This window comes from Zootoca vivipara, chromosome 2 (assembly GCF_965207765.1).
Source record: "Zootoca vivipara chromosome 2, rZooViv2.hap1.1, whole genome shotgun sequence".
NCBI lineage: Eukaryota > Metazoa > Chordata > Lepidosauria > Squamata > Lacertidae > Zootoca > Zootoca vivipara.
The window spans coordinates 24,087,088-24,108,136 of NC_142584.1; the positions used below are offsets into that span (position 1 = coordinate 24,087,088).

The following is a 21,049-nucleotide window of genomic DNA, read 5'->3' on the forward strand; positions in this document are numbered from 1 at the left end:
ATCACTCAATTAAAGGCATTGCAGAACTTAAGATTGGTGCAGAACTTCCAAGTTTTAATTTAAAAAGAAAACCCAAAGCACTGCTTATATCCCCCCCCCTTCTGAAAAGGTTTCAAAATGCTGAGCCAGGTATGTTATATCCAGCTGGGAGATTTACCCAACACGCTTCAAAAAAAGTGGAGTCTGGCCCTGGGCTGGCTCCTAAAGCAGAGCTTTACAAACGTTTTCATGTTGGTGACACACTTTTTAGACACTCATCGTTTCGCGGCACAGTAATTCAGTTTTGCTAGCAAACCAGAGGTTAAACTAACCCCTTTCCAGCCCCAGGAGGAGCGCGGGGAGCATTCGTGCGACACAGTTTGGAAAGCTTTGCCCTCAAGAGACTACAGTGGGCTTTGGAAGACCCACATCACAGAACATGCAGGCTTCTCCTTCTGTGACAATCTTGATTGCCAATGAATAGCAGAGGCTTCTGATGGTTGCAAGAAGTGCTTCAAGGCACACAGCGTTCTCCTTGCAGCTTGATCTGAATAGCAGCCTAATTCTATGTTCCACAGCCCCAGGTTATAGGAGCAGGGTTCCAAACAGGGTGGCATGACATCTGAAACAGGCAGCTGCTCTCTAATCAGCAGCCACCTTATGCGTCCGCCATTGTTTCTAACAACTGCGCAAGTGCACAGGTGCAAGTGGAGGCACCCAGGCTACCACTGCAGGGGCATAGCTCCCCCTCCACTTTTTACACATCTCTGCTAGGAATCAAACCCCAAATAACCACCTTAAAGGCAAGAAAAATACAGACGATTGTGACTGGCTCATTCCAACCCTCTACCCTGAAGGTGGCAGTTCAGCATATTCTGGGCTCTGTATAAGGATTTGTTAACAAATGAATTACCTATTTAATATACAAGCCGGGGACAACCTGCATTTCAGTGAAGGCTGAACACAAACCTCTTTACCAAGATGTTTGTTTCCAGGACCCATCCTATTGCTGCGCTTGTTTTAACTGTTTTTAGTTTTAAGCTGGCAGGGATCTGCTGGTGAATGGCAGGTGATTAATAATAATAATAATAATAATAATAATAATAATATCCTGGAGAGCAACATGGTGCCTGTGGGTCATATCATGAGCTACAATGGTCAACAACCCTGAGTTTCTTTTCACTCATCCCAGTATCGGCTGCTTAGATACTCCTTCCATTTCGATTGGCCAGCAGGCATGGAAATGAGGGGGTAGAGAACCATCGGTTCTCTCTGTTGATGGTGTCCAATTAGAGCCATGTTCTCTTCACCCAGCTGCCAGCAGAACATTTCTAATTGGACACCGCCGGCAGAGAGAACAGTTATAATGGGTTGCTGCCAACAGGCATGTCCACTCGTCTGAGGTTTCAAGTGAGCATCTATGCCTGACAGCAAGCCCTGCCCCCCTTCCCAACCCAACCCCGCAGTGTTAATGGAGGAAGGAAGAAAAATGGAGCAGGCCGTGAGTGTTTAGGAGAAAAAGTATGTCCAGGGGTATGTGAGTGATTGAGGAGAAAGAGAGATTGTGTGTGTGTGTGCGTGTGTGTAAAAAAGAAAGAAAGAAAGAAAGAAAGAAAGAAAGAAAGAAAGAAAGAAAGAAAGAAAGAAAGAAAGAAAGAAAGTTTGCATTCTGTGGAATGCGTGGTTTGCCTAACAGACCTTTTTTATGTAAAAAAAAGGTGTTTTATAAAATGAGCACTGGAGTGGTTTTGCATTTCGAAGCTCAGACTGTACACCTTGCGCTCAATTCCTTGTATTCTGCCTTGCCAATGTGCTTTCCCTGAAACAAGCATTGTGTGGCTGGCCATGCACACCGCAGTCACCATTTTGTGAATGGGCACGCCTACCCCATCCCAGCTATTTTGCGATGGTGCCCGCAACACTCTCAAAATCCTGCTTGTGCTCATGGGCCAGAAAGTTGGGAGAACTCTTGGTGCAACGGCATGCTTGGACTTAGGCTGTTTCGGGGAGTGCATGCACTCAAGAGTGCGCATTCAGCTCTTGCAGGTGACACGCATGGGAGGCTCCAGCAAAGGCCAGCTCCTTTGCAGTCCAGCCAGCTAACAGGAGAAAGAGTGTATAACCACAGCAATCCATGTAAGGCTACACATCTATTTTTGTATTGTAACCATTGGAGCGTTCATCAGGTGGGGAAGGAACCACCTTTTCAAAGACATCTCCTATGTTTACTATTAAAGATTCCCCCCTAGAGCTTCAACAAGTGGCATGCAACTTCCATGAGAAAAATGCCTCAAGGGGAGCCTCTCCTAGTGACATAACCCATTATAAGCAAGTACGGACAAAATAATTAGTTACTCAGAGCAAAAAATGACGAAAACTAGGGTGTCTAGCATTGCAGTCTCTCCCAGACAGGAAAGAGTCACAACTCCATCTGTCTACTGCAGAATTACAGAAACAAAACAGAACACCCAACGCCAGGTACATGATGGGTGACAGGGTGGAGGGGAAGAACCAGTTAGGCTAGGTAAATAGAAAAATCTGGCCCAGTGATAACCTTAGGAATGGCCCTGCAAGCATTGTGACTCAGGGGGTGTCAGTGTTTATGGTTAAGTATGAAGAAGAGTCAACATTGAGAGGGATTTGGAGCCAGACATTTGCTTCAAGGCTCCTCTTCAATATAATGCATCTACAATACAGTAATAGCCCGGCAGATCATATGAAGTAAGCTGGTTGATTTCACAGAAGCTTCCAAGGAAGAGACCAGACAGTTTTGCCTTCTCCAAAAACAGAAATGGACTAGATCAAATTAAGTATTGAGTAATATTGTAAGGGGAAGTAGAAACATATTACTATATATTAACCTGCACCACTGATATGTTGGGACGCAGGTGGCGCTGTGGGTTAAACCACAGAGCCTAGGGCTTGCTGATCAGAAGCTCGGCGGTTTGAATCCCTGCAACGGGGTGAGCTCCCGTTGCTCGGTCCCTGCTCCTGCCAACCTAGCAGTTCGAAAGCACGTCAAAGCGCAAGTAGATAAATAGGTACCACTACAGCGGGAAGGTAAACGGTGTTTCTGTGTGCTGCTCTGGTTCGCTAGAAGTAGCTTTGTCATGCTGGCCACATGACCTGGAAGCTGTACGCCGGCTCCCTAGGCCAATAACGCGAGATGAGCGCCGCAACCCCAGAGTCGGTCACGACTGGACCTAATGGTCAGGGGTCCCTTTATCTTTACTGATATGTTATAAGAGGAATGGGACAGATACACCACATGCCATGTTTGTTTACAATTCTGTATTTGTTTTTGGCTATATATATACATCAATAAAAACCTGTCTAGCAGAAGAAGCAAAAGTTTATTATTTGCATACCGTACATATTTACTTTAACAATTGTTGCCTACATTTATCTTAAAAAGCTACTGAGCTAAGCCATTAGTGGCCCTATTTCATAGCAAAATGGCACAAGGCAAGGCTATAGGATTTGAACTCAGGTCTGCATGCCATGCAGATCTCTCAAGCTTTATGGCAATCCGAGTTACAGCAAGTGAATCAAATTAGTGCTCAACTCCATGAAGCAGAAAGATTTACTTGTCTGTAATGGTCCACTCTCATACCCTTTCATCTGCCATCAAGACATGGGAGGATTTCAGATGTGGGCAAATGAAAACTGACATTCCACACACTACAGTAGCAGAGCCACAAGGATTTCCCCCCAGTCTTCTTCCAGCTACATCCCGTTGATTCTCCTCTTTCCCCCAGGGTCTCCCTGCTCACCTATCACACATTGTTTGTACCAGGGAAGGGCAGAAAATGGAACAGGAAAGCTAAAGGGACCTGATGTATCACAACACTTCCCAACAAGACTGGTACACACAGTGCAAGGTTACAGAAAAATGCAGATTTATGAACCTGTTTGAGTTCCAGGTCTCAACACCGGTTCATCAACATTTACCTTGAAAGAGCCTGCAAGACACAATGTTAGCAAAGCTGTTTAAAGTTGTCGTTTTAGATGAATGCAATAATCAAACCTTTGGGACTGCTGCAAGCCCAACTCTGGAAACTTGTGGTGATGGGCAGGTAATAAATCTAATGAAGTGTGCACATCTCTAGCCACATTTAGTCCAATTCTAACATATTTGCTCACACTTATCAGAAGAGGAAAGTCGAATCGTCCATAATGAAATGCACAGATCTCATGTTCTGGAGCCATCTAATAAAGACTTTATTGTAAGACAGTATTATACTGTAATACCATTAGGGACAATGTGAAAGCATTCTGGACTCATTGCCCTGTGCACTTATGGCTCCAGGGGACAGCTCAATAGTCTTGCACCAAAGCCTCCTTACCCTGGTGGATGAAGAAGTTTCCCACTCAACCACAGCAGGGCCATTCCATTGTCACGGGTGGGACACTTGGACCATGTTTTTTGGTATTCACACATGTGTAAGAATGTAAATATACATAAAAATTAACAACCAAAATTTGAACTATGTTCTTAATAAGATACTGAACATTTTACTAATTTTTTATTATTTTTATGGATATTTTTGACAATTTTATTAAATGTTAAAGTATTGTCACGGGTGGGACAAAAAAAGGACATGGAGCTTGAGATAAGTTTGATTTATGGAAAAACTCTGTGAGTTGGGAGGTGAATCAATTATAAACTCAGCATATCTGTTTAAATCAATGTTTATTGGTTACAACTATGCAATCAGAAATTTAGGTTAAGAAATTTAATGATACAAAATTAAGGAAAAAATGCTGTCACGGGTGGGACAATGAAATGTCACGGGTGGGACGCGTCTGGCATACACTTGATTTAACATACAATTAAGGTTGTTAAAAATGGAATAATTACAAAAAAACCTTTTGCTATTACTATACTTACTATCTACTATAGCCTACAAAGTATAATGTTGTATTTACTAAAATTAAAATCTATTTAAAAAATATTTTCTTCTAGTCCATCTCTGGGCCAATCAACCACTTTCAAACACATCTACATTTTCAGTAAATTCATAAAAAATGCTCCTTCTGACTCGTTTAACATTAGGTTGGGGTAAGATACTAAGAATATGTTCAAACTGCACATATGATATGTCTTTTTCATCAACTTGAAACAGCTTTCCAGAATTGTTAACTGCTCGCATACACATCACCTTGACTTCTCCATCATCTTCAACATTACTTTGGCATATTGCAGCATATCTATATTTAGTAGGCCTGGTTCTTTGTCTTTTTGTAGTTGTTTCAAATTCAACTAAAACATATGTCCCAATAGTCACTCCATCAACGAACGGCTTCACTCCAACCACCGGCACATCTGTTTCATTTGTACAACTTGCTACACCATCTTGTTTTTCTGTGTCACTATCAGAATCTCTGTAAACATCAGAAACTTTTAACTTGAACAGTTCTGTGAAGACTACGTGGGTGGACTTTTGAAAAGAAGGTCCATAAACTAAACTTCTTTTGTCTTTAGCTTTAAAAAAATGGTTGGACTGCACATTTGGAATCTTCCTCACCAAAGTCCAGCGCTCATCTAGCATCGCCATATTTGCACTGATATCAGTAGGCATTAAAAGGACAAACTTCACTCTCGGTACTGCTTTTTCAGCACATTTAACAAAATCTGAGGCTGAATTGATTACTACTCTCCTTTGTTTCACTGCATTCCAAACTGCTTGCTTAGTTAATCCACCAATCCCATCCACGGCACCCTTGCCGTGGGATGTAGCAAAAAAAAAAAACCCATTCCCCATCAACACCAAAGTCTTCAGGCATAAAACACAGATTGGACAGTGTGTACTTATTTTTGAACTGACCAGCACACCCATCAGAAAAGATTTTGACCTTTGTCAGTCTGTTAAATTCTTTCTTAAGTTCTTCAATTATGGCTTTTAGGCATGCATATACTGAGTATTTGTCGTGGGTTAAGTGATCCGAAACCACGGCAAAAGAACGTACTTTGCCTTGAGTCCAAGCGCAACCAGTAAATACTGTGATTTGGTTGTGGGTCCAGTGTGCACTTTGGATTTCATCTTGCGATGTTGCCAAATAGTTTTCAGCAAAATCCACTTGAAGAATCACCTCATCATCAGCTACTGTGTCCTTCATATTTTTGAAAGCTTTAGCTTGTAATTGCTTTACAAAGAAGTGCTTCTTAAATTTACTAAATTGATTTTGTAGCTCATTGACAGCTTCTTCTATGGTTCCTTTTGCTTCAAAAACCTTAGGCCGGCTAGAACAGTCATCTTTCCATTGCTTCCAGAAAATCTCAGACGACATGTTTAAGTCTTCATCAATTAGGGTGTGCAAATTAAGTACACACTTTTTGCATTCACCATTCATGCACTTTTCATTTTCCAAATCACAACAAGTAAGGCTCAAAAGATCAGAATGTGTGGAAGGGAAAAAATGTCTTTCCTACTTATGGCTTCAATTAGGAAATTGAAATTAGCGTGGTATTTGCAAACGCAAACATTGTGTGGCATTTGAGAAGCAAAGTCAATATTTTTAGGCCTCAGTTCATAAAATTTTGATTTGCTGATTTCAACTGTTGGGTTATCAATCTTAAATAAGGCATAGGCCTCTTGGACTGTCATATTCATATGCCGCTTTTGGATTTTGATTCTTTTTCCACTTGTTGGATCTTTAATAGATTTGACATCCTTAATTCCTGGTGCCTGCCTGTTAATCTCATCTGAATTATAAAACTCATGGACCTTTGAGATATTATCTTGTGAAATAATAGAACTTTTGGTGTTCTGTTTAGGGCTTTTATCAAATAGTGTTTTTGGCACTTGAGGTGAACTCTCATACACAAGCTTTCGTAACACGGCTATTCTTTTCCGTGGACTTAATGGCAACACTCTTTTAACTTTGGTAACAGCCTTTCCAAGAGATTGTGGGCATTTAAATGACCCAATCTCTGGAATAGTAGTGTCGCCAATTGGCCTAGATTCTTTTTCTTTTATCTTTTGTCTGTACTTTCTTTTGCACTCAGTTTCTTTCCGTCTGTATTCCATAAGTGATTTTGCAGACAAATTCTTTACCAACTTCATCTTTTCTCGCCTCTTCTTATCTCTGACCCTCTCCTTTTCTTTGAAGCTTTCACATTTGTTTTTATCTTGTTTTAGTTTTTCACGCAGCTTTCTCATACGTTCTGCAGATGTAGTCTTTCCCATTTTGTGTATTGATTCAAAGGTTATATTATCTGTATTACTGTATGTATTCGCATTAGGGTAAAGTAATGGTAACTGCCTTTATGTTCCAGAGGGAACAGCTACTATTGGTTCATTCAAGCAGCTGCATTTGGCTCCTTAGTCTTATTGGTTTCCACCAAAAGGCAGCTTTGTGATTGCTTGAGATTGTTCCCTCCAAAATGTATCCCTTTCTAGCTAGTTCCCCTCTCCTCAGTCCCTCAGTCTTGTTTGCCAGAATAAAGAATTGTTACATGAGGAATCTGTCTCCTGTCTGCAGAGAGCTGAAATCACTTGCTGAAATCACTAACTCAAGCTACAACATTGAAAACTGTCACGGGTGGGACAGAAAAAGAATTATTAAAATTTCATGGTGTTTACATTAATTAACTGCATTTTTATTATTGATAGGTGTGTTATACTCTAATACATACTCCCACAATAAAACAAACATAACCTATAAATTAGTTTTATCACAAAATAAACTTTTGTACCTTTTGCTGTCACGGGTGGGACACTGAAACAGCATCCCATTCAATAATAAAAATAAAATAGAAATAACTTACCTATTTAAAATTTTTCAAGTCCAATGTGTAGACAAAGTTCTTCACTTTAATAATATACTAACAATGACAACCACAATTTTTGTTTATCTTTAAAAAATAATGCCAACCTAAATGAACAAAATTAAGCTACACAATCAGAAAAGTGATACTGAAACTTCAAGCTCAAATTTCTCATGAAAAAAATAATTTCAAATTCTTTTTTCCTTTGGAATATTGAACTTTAATATGTTTAGTTAATGAAACTATAAGTAAAATAAGTATATTTTAAAAATAATTTTTTTCTTATCAGGCTCATTTTTCACGGAATGGCCCAGCAGCCTTTGCCTTTTGTATGACACCTCCCTCTCGCAGAAAATTCAACCGTGCAATATGTTATTCTCCTTAACTGGAGTTAAAGTTCCACAAGGATCCAAAGAATGAGACATACCTGGAGGTTGTTGTGTTGCACACTTCCTTTACTGCCCAGTCTCATGATCTATTAGTAAAGCAAGAGAAGAGAAACTCCCCCTTCTACCTCTTTATTTGGGGCGGGTGACAGAGAAGAGAAAAGAATGGAGCCTCTTGTCTCCGTCTGCAGTTGAGCAACAACTGAGACAGGATCCTGTGACAATCACGCTGTTACTTGGAGAAAGCTAGAGGGTAAGTGAAGCTTAACAAACCATCCCCTAATATTAGAATCTGCCAAGAAAAGCTCCATTGAATGCCAAGACATTATGAAAAAAATTTAACAGGCAGCCCGGCTGGTGGCCAGTTTCGAGGTCAGACAGTCTATAATATTGTGTTAACCCAATGTATTGTGTTTGGAAAGCTTGATCTAGTCAGTGGGAGGGAGGGAGATACATGGATGCTACATTGACCAGTAAAGACACTGAGTATGTGGCCCCCAAAGGACTGTCAAAATTTGCTTAAAGCAGAATATAAGCATCCCGTAGAATGCAAGAGGCATCCCTTATTCTCAGCACTGTCATTAAGTCTGTCTGCTCCCCCTCAAGTCTCCTAGTGTTGTTTTGGATCTTCTTCATGAAGACCCCTCAAGAGTAGTCAGGCAGTCATCACAGAACCAGGACAACTCTTCCCCCCTTTTGCCATCTCAATTTCTCTTCACCCTACTAGAGCAGTAGCCTGCTTGCCCCCACCCCATTCAAGATATTCATAATGGACTCCTGGACCTGCTCGTGTAATGTATGTAGACCAATCTTTGCTCCCAAAGTCCACTGAAGGTTAGAGGGGCAGACAGAAGAGTTAGGGGAAGTAGGATCTGGGAATCCTACAGACATCATTTCACAACTCAGCTGCTTCCTTTTCTTTCTAGGAACACATCTCACATAAGCGGCACTTCACTATATCCAGTCAAGCATTGCATTCTTGTGGCTTAGAAAGCCACAAACATGGCTCAGATACAGGAAAAGAGGGAGAGAAGGGGAGAGGCACCAGATTATAATTTGAATTTTAAAAAGGATAGCATGGGGACAGTGCTCCCAGAACACAACATTTGTTGGTGTAAAAAAAGCTGAATTGGTGATTTCACAAAGTTAAGTTAAACAGATATACAAGAATGTATTGTTTTGGGTTTTTTTCCCTTCAATTTTTAGGGTGCAGCTTATTTGTGGGTGCGGCTTATATTTGGGCCAATACGGCATACAGACATTCTCCATGCTCCCCACAGTAGTCTCTAAGATCCTGGACAGGGAAAACTTGATGTGGATGAGAGAGAGTCACATGGCTAGGTCTTGCAAATGCAACTGCCAGGATAGAGATAGTTCACCATGGGGAGAGTGATTTGTAGCAGCGCTATCAACAGAAGGAAGCCAAGGCAAATATCATAAAAGGTGTGTGAAAGAGGGGGTAGGAACCATTTGGCCTACTATGGTCCTTGTCAAAAGCATGACTGTAGCCCAATATCTGCTCTCTACCAATTGCTTTCGAAAGGGTTTCATGGCAATAATGTAGTTCTTAACGGGAAGGAGATTTCCCTGGGGCAATTAAGAGTTGCACAAAAGCATATTCCCATGCTGCCAGAACAGCACTTCGGAGCTGAAAAGTGGCACCAAAAATAGGTACCAATTTGCATGGGGTTTCTATACAGCATGCACTCTCAATTTTGCTGGCTTGCCGCTGTGTGGATTACCTGTGCTAGCTTGCTGCTGCCCCAGTGTTTACCTTGCAAGGATCAGATATGTTGAGCCAGGTGCAACAAAAAAGGACGAGCAGAAGCCTGCAGGCAAAAGGGATATCCCAAGGAAACAGGAGTTCAGGAAGACATTGCACTTTTCTGTGTTCTGAGATCTAATAGTCTAGATGGCCACAAATGCCCATTTATTGTCAAAGCTACTTGCCCACTCCATAGAGGTGAATCGGAGGTAGCCAATGTGGTGCCTATCACAATCACATGCTGTTAGACTGCAACTCCCAACAACCCTAGGGGGGGGGGACCCCTGACCATTAGGTCCAGTCGTGACCGACTCTGGGGTTGCGTGCTCATCTCGCATTATTGGCCGAGGGAGCCGGCGTATAGCTTCCAGGTCATGTGGCCAGCATGACAAAGCCACTTCTGGCAAACCAGAGCAGCACATGGAAACGCCGTTTACCTTCCCGCTGTAGCGGTTCCTATTTATCTACTTGCATTTTGACGTGCTTTCGAACTGCTAGGTTGGCAGAAGCTGGGACCAAGCAACGGGAGCTCACCCCGTCACAGGGATTCGAACCGCCGACCTTCTGATCAGCAAGCCCTAGGCTCAGTGGTTTAACATGCTGTTAGACTGCAACTCCCAACAACCCTAATCATTGGCAATGCTGGATGGGGCTGATGAGAGTTTTAGTTCAACAGCATCTGCAAGGGCAGCACACTGGTTATTATCCCTGAATTCAGGGGTGCCTCTTAACCTAAGGAATGCCTGGCAACACTCAGAAGCCCAGCATTCCTGTATTACATGCACACAAGTGAATCCCATCTGAAGAACCTGAAGCTCAGGGGCAGAGCACCAGTCTTGAATGCAACTCCAGTTAAGGCACCTCAGGAGCTAAGCAGAGGTCTTTCCCCAAGTCTAGGATTTACACTGCCAGTGCAAGTAAATATGGTGAGATTGACTTAGAATCATAGAGTTGGAAGAGACCACAAGGGCCATCCAGTCCAACCCCCTGCCAAGCAGGAAACACCATCAAAACATTCTTGACATATGCCTGTCAAGCCTCTGCTTAAAGACCTCCAAAGGAGGAGACTCCACCACACTCCTTGGTAGCAAATTCCACTGCCGAACAGCTCTTACTGTCAGGAAGTTCTTCCTAATGTTTAGGTGGAATCTTCTTTCTTGTAGTTTGAATCCATCGCTCCGTGTCCGCTTCTCTGGAGCAGCAGAAAACAACCTTTCTCCCTCCTCCATATGACATCCTTTCATATATTTGAACATGGTATCATATCACCCCTTAACATTCTCTAAACATACCCAGCTCCCTAAGCCGTTCCTCGTAAGACTTGTCTGATTCAACAGAAAACTGCCTCCTATATTTGTATGGCATTTGTGCTTTTTATATTCAGGAGGGTGTATCTTGCATTGTGCTCTCATTACACACACATTTAAATCTCCATCATACTCAGTAAAATCATATGACAATGTTCTAGAATTCTGGAAGACAAGTGACAATAATAAACTGCGGGTAACAAAGGCATCCGTTGCAAAGGGGAAAGTGGGCCCCATCACATAATTTGCAAAGTAAAGGGCAAACAAACTCTTCTTTAATGAGAAGGTCATATCCTTATTCTTTCCTCACTTTAAACTCCTCCGTCAGAGCAAAGTTTGTTCAACAGGCTAAACAATTTGTATTAACATGCCCTGTGTTTGTTCTTGCTACCGAGAGGCCTACGGTACTTAGAAGTGAAACACAAAATGCACTTAGCACAATTTCCGAGCACAATTCAAAGTGTTGGTGCTGACCTTTAAAGCCCTAAATGGCCTCGGTCCAGTATACCTGAAGGAGCGTCTCCACCTCCATCATTCTGCCCGGACACTGAGGTCCAGCACCGAGGGCCTTCTGGCAGTTCCCTCGTTGCGAGAAGCCAAGTTGCAGGGAACTGGGCAGAGGGCCTTCTCGGTGGTGGCGCCTGTCCTGTGGAACGCCTGTGGAACGCCCTCCCAACAGATGTCAAAGAGGAAAACAACTACCAGACTTTTAGAAGACACCTGAAGGCAGCCCTGTTCAGGGAGGCTTTAATAGATTACTGTGTTTTATTTTTCTGTTGGAAGCCGCCCAGAGTGGCTGGGGAAACCCAGCCAGATGGGCGGGGTATAAATAATAAATTATTATTATTATTATTATTATTATTATTATTATTATTATTATTATTACACCAGGGGGGTGGCACTGCCAGGTATCGGCTGAGGGCCATGCCCCACTAGGGGCCTCCTGCCAATCCCTGAATCCTCCTGGTGCTTCTTGTTCACCTGCCCTTGTCTAGCGAGCAGTAAGAGCAGCAACTGTAATGAGACAGTGTAGTGTAGTGGTCAGAGGGATGGACTATAACCAAGGAGGTCCAGGTTCAAATCCACACTGGGTGACCCACCTCTCAGCCTGATGAGGCTGTGACGATAAAATGAAGTGGAGAGGGAACTATGCACATTACCTTGAGCTGCTTAGAGAAAAGGTTGGATATACAGTACATGTACAGTGGTACCCTGGGTTAAGAACTCAATTCGTTCTGGAGGTCCGTTCTTAACCTGAAACTGTTCTTAACCTGAGGTACCACTTTAGCTAATGGGGCCTCCCGCCGCACAATTTCTGTTCTCATCCTGATGCAAAGTTCTTAACCCGAGGTACTATTTCTGGGTCAGTGGAGTCTGTAACCTGAAGCATCTGTAACCCGAGGTACCACTGTAATATATAAACATAACTATTTCCCTCCCTTTCTGGGAGGAGATACAGAGTAGGCCCAACGAGAAAGGCAAGTGGGTAATAGCAACAGCTCTGGCGACGACGGCCAAGCCCGGGTTTGGGCTCAGGCTCTTGAAATATGGCAACCCTAACAATTTTAAAATATTGAATTCTTAATTTTGGGTTCAAAAAATGAGGGTCGTTTTATACATGAGGGCATCTTATACACGGAAAAATACGGTACTTGCCCCATCCTGGTCACAAGTAAGGACACATCTGTTCCACTGTGCTCAGGTACATAATCCCAGCGAGTAGGGTTGCCAGACTCAATAGAGGACAGGACTTCTGTGCCTTTAATTGCCCTGCTCTCTTTTGAGTCTGGAAACCTTAAAGAGAAACCAGCAGACCCTTTGCTTGGAAATTAAACAAAGGGTCTGCTGGTTTCTCTTTAAGGTTTCCAGGCTCAAAAGAGAGCAGGGCAATTAAAGGCACAGAAGTCCTGTCCTCTATTGAGTCTGGCAACCCTACCAGTGAGAGGCTACCTCTCTTTCACGCCAGACTTTCCCAGTCAAGAACAGGCCCCGTTCTGCACTTGCCCCAGAACAACACCCTGAACTTTCCCTCGTCAGCGACTGAACGCCTGGCTAGGCCTGGAATTAAGGGCCTGCAGTAGTACATTTTGGTTCACAAGGCAGCACTTTGTGGGAGGAAAAGGTCATAGGAGCTGAGCTTTGATCAGAGTCACTAGAGCAAAAGACAGAACCTTCACTACTGCCCACAACCCTTCAGATAGATTAAGAGTTTCATCTAACATGAGAGAAGGGAGGGGGCAGGGTAAGCAAACAAAAGTCCTCTTTATTTACTTGGTTTTATATTGTTGTTTTTGAAATAACCTTTGCTGGCAGCGCAGGAGATCTCCTTCCTCCCACAAATGCCCGCAACCAGAAAAATCAGGTACAGGCTATCTTTTAGGTAAGTCACAGCATTAATAACACTACCTGGCTTTTGAAGACTGGTTCTGTTTTAATGGCTCCTTGAAAGATTTGGTTTGGGGTTGGTTCTGCTACACTCTTAACCCCCAGGCTGCCGCCACCGCACCAAATTTAAATTGCATTATCAAGGCCTTTTTATCAGAATTCCTGCTAGCAAAAAGAGTGAAAAGATTACCTTGAGTTTCCAATCCTGCCCTGGGATTTTAACTGGCCTGACCTCAATTCTGACCTGCAGACAGGGATCTACATATGGCAATAGAGACCAAAGGGCAGAATGGGTGTGGAATAAGTTGCCCTGGCAGGCTGTTGTGGTTTGGGCAACGATTGCTACAGAGAGGCAAGCATTGGAGGTTTCCATTTCAAACAGACAAAAGCTATGCAAACAAACACTTCAGATCATTGATCAGAAGAAACTGCCACTCTGCAGAAGAGGTGAATCAACTGACCAGCAGTGAAAGTAAACAGTCCCTTTCCAGAAGGCTTTGCTACGCAGTAAGAAAAAGCATGGCTGGTGATCTTAAAATGAACTTAGGTGAACTAAACCTAATAAACTGATTACAGAAGGCTTAATTACAACTCCCAGTTTGTTTGTTTTTTAAAATCACCACCCCTCGAGTAAATGTGTTGGCATATGAGAAAACCTTGCACTTTTCCTAAAGCCTCTTTTCTGAAAGAAGGTAGTTCTTCATTTGCTGTCTCGTCCAGTTTTAAAATATGCCAGTTAAAATATACCAGATCCAAAGCAACTTAAAAATAAATAAATCAGGACCCACTAGTTTTGCTAGAGATGCAGGTTTAAAAGGTGTACCAACATCAATTTCAAAACATGAACTGTTCATTTCAGTGACCTGCAGGTTCTGTTAAAATGCTGCCACAACACAAACACAAGAAAAAAAGCTTATTGATCTTACATTAGGGAGACTTTATATTATACTTCATATAGGATCACTATTGCTGAAGCATGAAACCCTATATTGTACTGGGAAAATGGGTCTCTGCACTGCCATGAAGTATTGTACTTAGATGCTCTCCAAAATTTCTTTCTTTCTTCCCTTCAAATACAGTAACTGGGAGCCAAGCTACGGGTCATCCAGGAGTTTACACCTTTCAGACCTTAGAAGCTGCCTTTAGCACTACATTCATTTGGGGACTAATTTATTTACTTGTTTATTTGTAAGGTGGCAGGACTGTTACAGTAGCCCACCTTAAGTCTGGCTGCTGGGCACTTATTGCAAGACCAAGGGTCTGAAGGTCAAAGCCACACACTGATTAGATCAAAACAATTAATTTGTCAATTAAAAATTAGACAAAGGAAAGAGGGAGAAGGTGCACTGACTTTATTAAAAACAATCTGACACAGAAATGAATTTTGCTTTCAGCAGAAAGGTGGCCGAGTCCATAGTCACTAAATCTTGTTAACCTCTCCAAATAATCAGGGAGCAATTTTTTAATTAACTCTCTTGCAATAAATGCAATGATTCTATTAAATGTGCATCCTTAGAATTCACTACTATAAGATGTTAATGAATCCTAGCAAACTCTCTAGTCACATGGCAGATTTTACAACAACCTCCACATACAACTATGAAAGGCATCCATGTGTGTTTGCTCTGAAATATCCAAGCATCTTTTGCCCCCCCCCCAGTCTAGCTTTGCTCCACCTGACCTGGTTAGGCCCATGAGAGCTGCAATCAAGCTTCTCAAAGCCAGGTGAAGCCACAGTCTACTGCCTAGAGATAGCAGGCAATCTGCTTAAGATAGCAAGCAGCTCAGGACGCTGTTTATTACTGTTTCGGCTCTGAACAAACATACCAAACAATGATCCTCAGAATGCACTGCTCAGCAGAAGCCCAATCGTGTCAGCAGAGCCAGAACCATTTTAAGTGACCATCCCCCCAAGGCACAATAACCTGTAGTCGGAACAGGCAGGAAAATCATTGCAGCAACACACTCTACTCCGGTCGCAATGTACAGCCTAGGATTTACTACCTCTTCTAGAGATTAAACCTGGCCACTGTTCACTCACATGGGGTATTTTGGGTTTGAAACATGCATCGATTTGAAGAACTGACCAACAACTAACAATTAGTCAATCACTCTCCAGGCAGCTCAGCTGCAGAACGGCCTGCTCAATCAGCAGACAATACAGCCAGCCCATTAAGGAAAATAATTACAGTACTCCTTGATTTTTTTGATGACGCTTTTTCCAATGAAGGCAGAGGTTGGGGTTTTCTGGTTCCACACCCAATGAAGTTATTTCAGGATGTGTTATTATGTTGGCCTGATCCAGCCACTGGTATGTATGCAAACAACAGTTAACACATTTCCATAAGGAATTTCCATAAGGAATTACTTGCTGCATCATATGGCCTGAAGCAAAAACCATCCATATTCCCAATTTAAGTATTATCAGCATCCAAATCTTTGTACTAGACAGAATGAGATTCCCAGTTACTTAGCTATTTACACATTTCTGGTCTACAAACTTTAACAATGTTCTGTGTAGCAGCAGTGTTGACTACTCATTAACACAACAGACATGCAGATATCTGAATCTTTTACACACTGCAGCTGGGTTGATTTGGTAGCAAACATGGGACCTTCCAGATGTTCTGGATCACAATTACCATCATCCTTGAGCTGAGCATGCTAGCTGAGCATACTAGCTGGAGCTGATGAGAGCTGCAATCCAACAACATCTGGAGGACCTAACATTGACTACCCCTGCTGTAGAACATAGACTGGCAGTCCAGCTGAGACTCTGGTCAATTTAAGAAGCAGTTATGCTCAAAACCAGGCATCCCCAAACTGCAGCCCTCCAGATGTTTTGGCCTACAACTCCCATGATCCCTAGCTAACAGGACCAGTGGTCGGGGAAGATGGGAATTGTAGTCCAAAACATCTGGAGGGCCGAAGTTTGGGGATGCCTGCTCAAGACCACTACTATTTTCTTAACAGAGAGGGAGAAAACCGCACCCATTGCTGATAAGGCCACAAGCATTTTGGAAGGGTGGAAGCAAGGATGTCAGCACCTGTTCCTCCCCAGCTTGTGCAGCTCTCTTCAGCAACATATGCAAAGAGGGCCATTGAGAAAGTTCACAAACAGCACTGCTCATCAGCTACTACACATTCTTTGCAAGGGGCATTTCTAGGCTACAAAAAAGGCTTTTGGAGCACTGCACGGCAAGGCTAGCTGGATCTCCTGTGCTATTATGTCATAGTGTTGCACGCAAGATTGATTTATTCTCTTAACCAACTTTCAAGCTTCTTGTCAACCAGGAGTTTCTACTTCTTACCATGAAAAGAAAGGTCAAGCCACAAGGAGGTTTAAGAGTTCAAGCCCATTTGCTATTTAACATCTAGACATTAGAGGCCATGCTCTTTCAGGCTTGGAACTTGCCTCCAACCATTTACACTTTCCAGCATCACACACCACCAGGCAGAAGGGACTTCACAAGCATACATTACAAAGTTGAAGGACCCATTTCTCCTGCTCTCTGCACCCCAGAAGTGTGCACTCCCAACTGCTTCACGTAGCTGGAATGCAGCTTCACTACTGGAATGCAGGACAGGCCAGTGTTAGCCCAGTAAGTGTTATGACCCAGATGGATGTTCTAGATTGCGAGAAAGATAGAACTATACTAGTTTTGTTTTGTTTTTTAATAACTGATGCCTTGCTATATGCTTTAACTTTTCTTCTGATCCTTAAAGTGCTGGATGGAATGCAGAATTCAAGACTCTCCAACCATAGCCAAAGCTAGCACTAAGATGGCACACACATCACTTTCCCACATAATGAAACTTTAAAACACTTCTACAAACAGGTTGCACAGCAAAATCACTTTGGGAAACTTAAGCAGAGCTGGCCTTATCATTAGGCAAAGTAAGGCAACTTGTCTCAAGCAGATGCTATAGCAGCTCCTATGCTATTCCTCCTAAGCCCCCATTCCCCTCTTTTGGAGGATAGAGTTGTGAATGTTACATGGCATGTCCTGTCCCACCCAAACTATCAAATCAGTGCTGATTCAAAACTGCCAGTTCAGTTCAGTTACCTTATGGGGAGGGCAAACCTCTTTGCCTCGGGCAGCAAAACACCTTGGGCCAGACCTCAGTTTAAATTATGTTGTATACTATGCATTGTAGAACTCAACAGCCATCCTAACCTCCCCCCTCAAAAAATAGGTCAAAATCACAGAGACCTTGATGGAGTTAAGGTATCACTGTGTCACTTGACTGAACAGCTCAACCAACAGAAATCACCAAGGTTTATATTGTTTATTGCTCCCTACTGGTACTTGCACACACAAAAGATGGCTGTGCCTGTGCGTTTGCTAAATAATTCATAACATCTGGGGACTGCTGGCCTAAACATTTGCCAAATCTTGCCACAAGCATAGAAAGGAGCATCTCTGTTCAGGCTCACAAGTTAGGCACACAGGCTTATTCAAGTAAGCGTGAAGAAGGCCACCTTGGAATCAGCCCAGAAAAAGAAGTTAAAACTACAGTTAACAGGACAAGTTTATCCTTGTCTATTGCAGGAGGGGAACGAGAAGCTGCACAACAGAGCCGCTTATAGAGAACTTGGCAAGGCAGCATGAAATTCAAGCAAGCAGAGGGAAGAGAAGCGTAACCCTAGCAGTTTCCTTTGTCTGGAACTCTAGTTCGGAGCTTTTTGTGAAACTGAATTTCAATCAGTCCCATTGGGTGGGAGGCAGCAACCCTCTCTCACCCTTGAAACAGTCGCAAGGGACTGCAGAGCACATCGTCCTCCCATGGTAAAAGGAAAAAAGGAATACTATTCTTCCCCCCCCCCCAAAAAAAGGGGGGAGATGAAAGAACCTTTTAAGGCTGGAAACGATCGATAGGCAAGAAAGCATAGTAGTCTCTGCAGCTGTTGCTTTGGGGTAACAGACTGGTTACAAAGTGGGCTTTTGGGGGGCGGCAGGGAGAGTTAGTTAATACAGCCACTGCCTCCATACCTCAAAGCAACTTTTTGAGCGGGTGCAGAAATCTAACACAGTATTCCAAGTCACCCACTACTCTTTTCAGTGGAGACAGAAAAGCACAGATTTCAGAGCCACACTCACAAACCTCCTTCCTGCAAAAGCAGAGACACCCTACTTTTCAAACGCCTCCTTTCCGAAGTGGCCTCCCTTCCCTTTGGATCCGCACAAGCTAAAGCAAATGCTTCAAAGCCTTGCAAGCGCGCCTGCCAGCAAAAGTTGTCGACCACCCCTTTGGGGAAGAATTTCCCACGCTGATCCACGCAGAGGCCAAAGGAGAGCTGGTTTGTTTGGGCTTCTCATTTGCTTTAGGATTTAGCACTTGCCAAAACTTCTACTCGCTCCTTCCAAGCGCGTTTATACCTAAGCAAACTCCAGGATTGTGTGCGGCTTCCCGCAACTCTCCCTCTCCCTGGCTCGCGCTTTGGTCTCTGCGCACAAACACACAACACACACGCCGAGCTGCAGTACTCATCCCCGAGTCGTAGCGTTCATTCACGGAATTTTAAAGAGACACACTCGCTTTTTGTCGAGACAATGGGAAAACCTCCCACCGACAAGAATAAGAGGCTAGCTAACTGGATCACCTCGGCGAGCGTTCGCACTCTCCAAATGCCAACCCAATTAGCCTCCTCTTTGCCCAGCTAGGATGATCAAAACCAAATAGCGATTCCAGTCGATTCTTTCCCATGCTCTCCCTCCCCGCCCTCGCCTCCCTCCGCTCCCTTTTCCTCCCTTGGGAAACGGCATTGATGGGAAAGGGGAGAGATGGGAGAAAGGGGGGCGGCGGCCAATCAATGGGTTGCAGATGCATTAGCCCAGAAAACAAGGGCGGCTCGTTGCCTTCCAGCCCTACAAACACTTGCAGTTCTGCAAAAAGCCGCTCCTTATTTTAGAAAGTCCAGTTCTGCAACGCTGCGCTTTGCGAGGGGATTTTGTCCGAGGGAGGAGGAGCTCTTGATAAGAAATTCCCTTGTTCTTGTTTACAGAGATTTCTCCACACGCACCTTTTTTATTGCCTTTCTTTTTTAAAAAAACAAACTATTAAAAAAACTCCAGAACGTCATCTGTAAATAGCAAGGAAGCAACGGAAAGGGGTTCCAAAAGCAAACGAGAATCTCTGAGCTAACCAAGGGTAAGGCAGATGAAAGGGAGGCGCTTTCTTCCTAATAAGAAGAGGGCAAGGCACTCCCTTCCCGCAAAATCTCCCTGCAAAGGGAAGTTCAGAAAGCAGCGGCAGCAAGGTTAAGTAGACAAAGATCCTCCTGGCAAGGCAGGATTTTCCCTTCTTCCGACGAGCACCCTTTACCCCACTGCGCCCCACGCCATCCCTTTCCCATATACATGTACACACCCACCAAGCCCTCAGAAGACACCTGGCGCCTCCCTTCGCCCGTTCCCGTCTGCTCCGAGGCCAGCAAACCAGGCACCCCGCCCCTTCGCATCCGTACCTACTCGGGACCCCTTGGCTCGAGGGGAGGGCTTGCTATATGTTACCGGCTCAGCTGCTTCGTTGCTCCGTCCCTGCATTTCCACCCCATGCCCGCGCCTGCCCAGGGCTCCCCGCCGGCGCGTTCCTCTCCGGCTTCAGACTGCTCAAGCCCATTCCCTCCTCCCCCCCCCTTCCCCGCCCTGCCGTCCCAGTCACCGACCCGTCTGTGACGTCGCGCCACCCAAAGGCCAATAGGCGAAGGCAACGTCATCAGGCTAGTCCAGGTCTCCTCCATTCAAAATCTGAATGCCTCGCTCCGGCTCTTCCCGGTGCCTTGTAGAGGTGGAGGCGGAAGGCAGGGCAAGGGGGGGGGGAGAGAGAGAGCGAGCCAGAAAGGGAATGACATCGCTCAGCCTGGCTAATGGGGTTTCCTGAAAGTTCAGGGCTTTTGTGGGATTTGTGTTGTTAAGCAGGCGAGCCCACGTTACCCGAAGCCCTCTGCAAACTCGGCGTCGTCGGAATTAGCTTGCCATTGTCTCAGCGAAAGGCATACTTATTAACATGATTATTTTTTTCCCCCGGCATAGGAAGTGCCGAGGAGTCCCTGAACAAAAAGGCCAGCAACAAAATCAGGCGGGGGCAGGGCAGATGCTCATCTCTGCGCTGTTTCAATGCCTCGTGGGAATTTATTCATAACTATTAAGTTTTATGTATTCACTATAAATATCTCACCTTTCAATGAATCAGGGCCAAGGTAATTAACAATTTAAAAGAGACCAGCAAAATATCAAATTCAAAAATAGATATAGACAAATGAGCATATAAAATGTTATCCATATACTGTAAATAGTAGTGAGATATGTGGATTTCCTTTTCACTACAATTTATTGTAGTGAAATCAGCCCTGAGTGCTCACTGGAAGGACAGATCCTGAAGCTGAGGCTCCAATACTTTGGCCACCTCATGAGAAGAGAAGACCCCTGGGAAAGACCGTGATGTTGGGAAA

At 43.8% G+C, this 21,049-nt stretch overlaps 1 protein-coding gene across 9 annotated transcripts in view; it reads right to left on the reverse strand.

The window, feature by feature from the left end:
* Positions 1-20,205, reverse strand: part of CDC42EP4 (CDC42 effector protein 4) — a 31,768-nt gene extending 11,563 nt beyond the window's left edge. The window contains exon 1 of one of the 9 annotated variants that reach the window (XM_035104092.3): positions 20,109-20,205. The gene's annotated coding sequence lies outside the window, so the exon portion shown is untranslated. Of the gene's footprint in view, positions 1-8,177; positions 8,319-13,783; positions 13,989-18,695; positions 19,102-19,618; positions 19,962-20,062 lie in introns of those variants that run through there. The other 8 variants (XM_035104091.3, XM_035104089.3, XM_035104090.3 and 5 more) reach the window with 8 other exon arrangements.
* Positions 20,206-21,049: the final 844 nt, after the last annotated feature.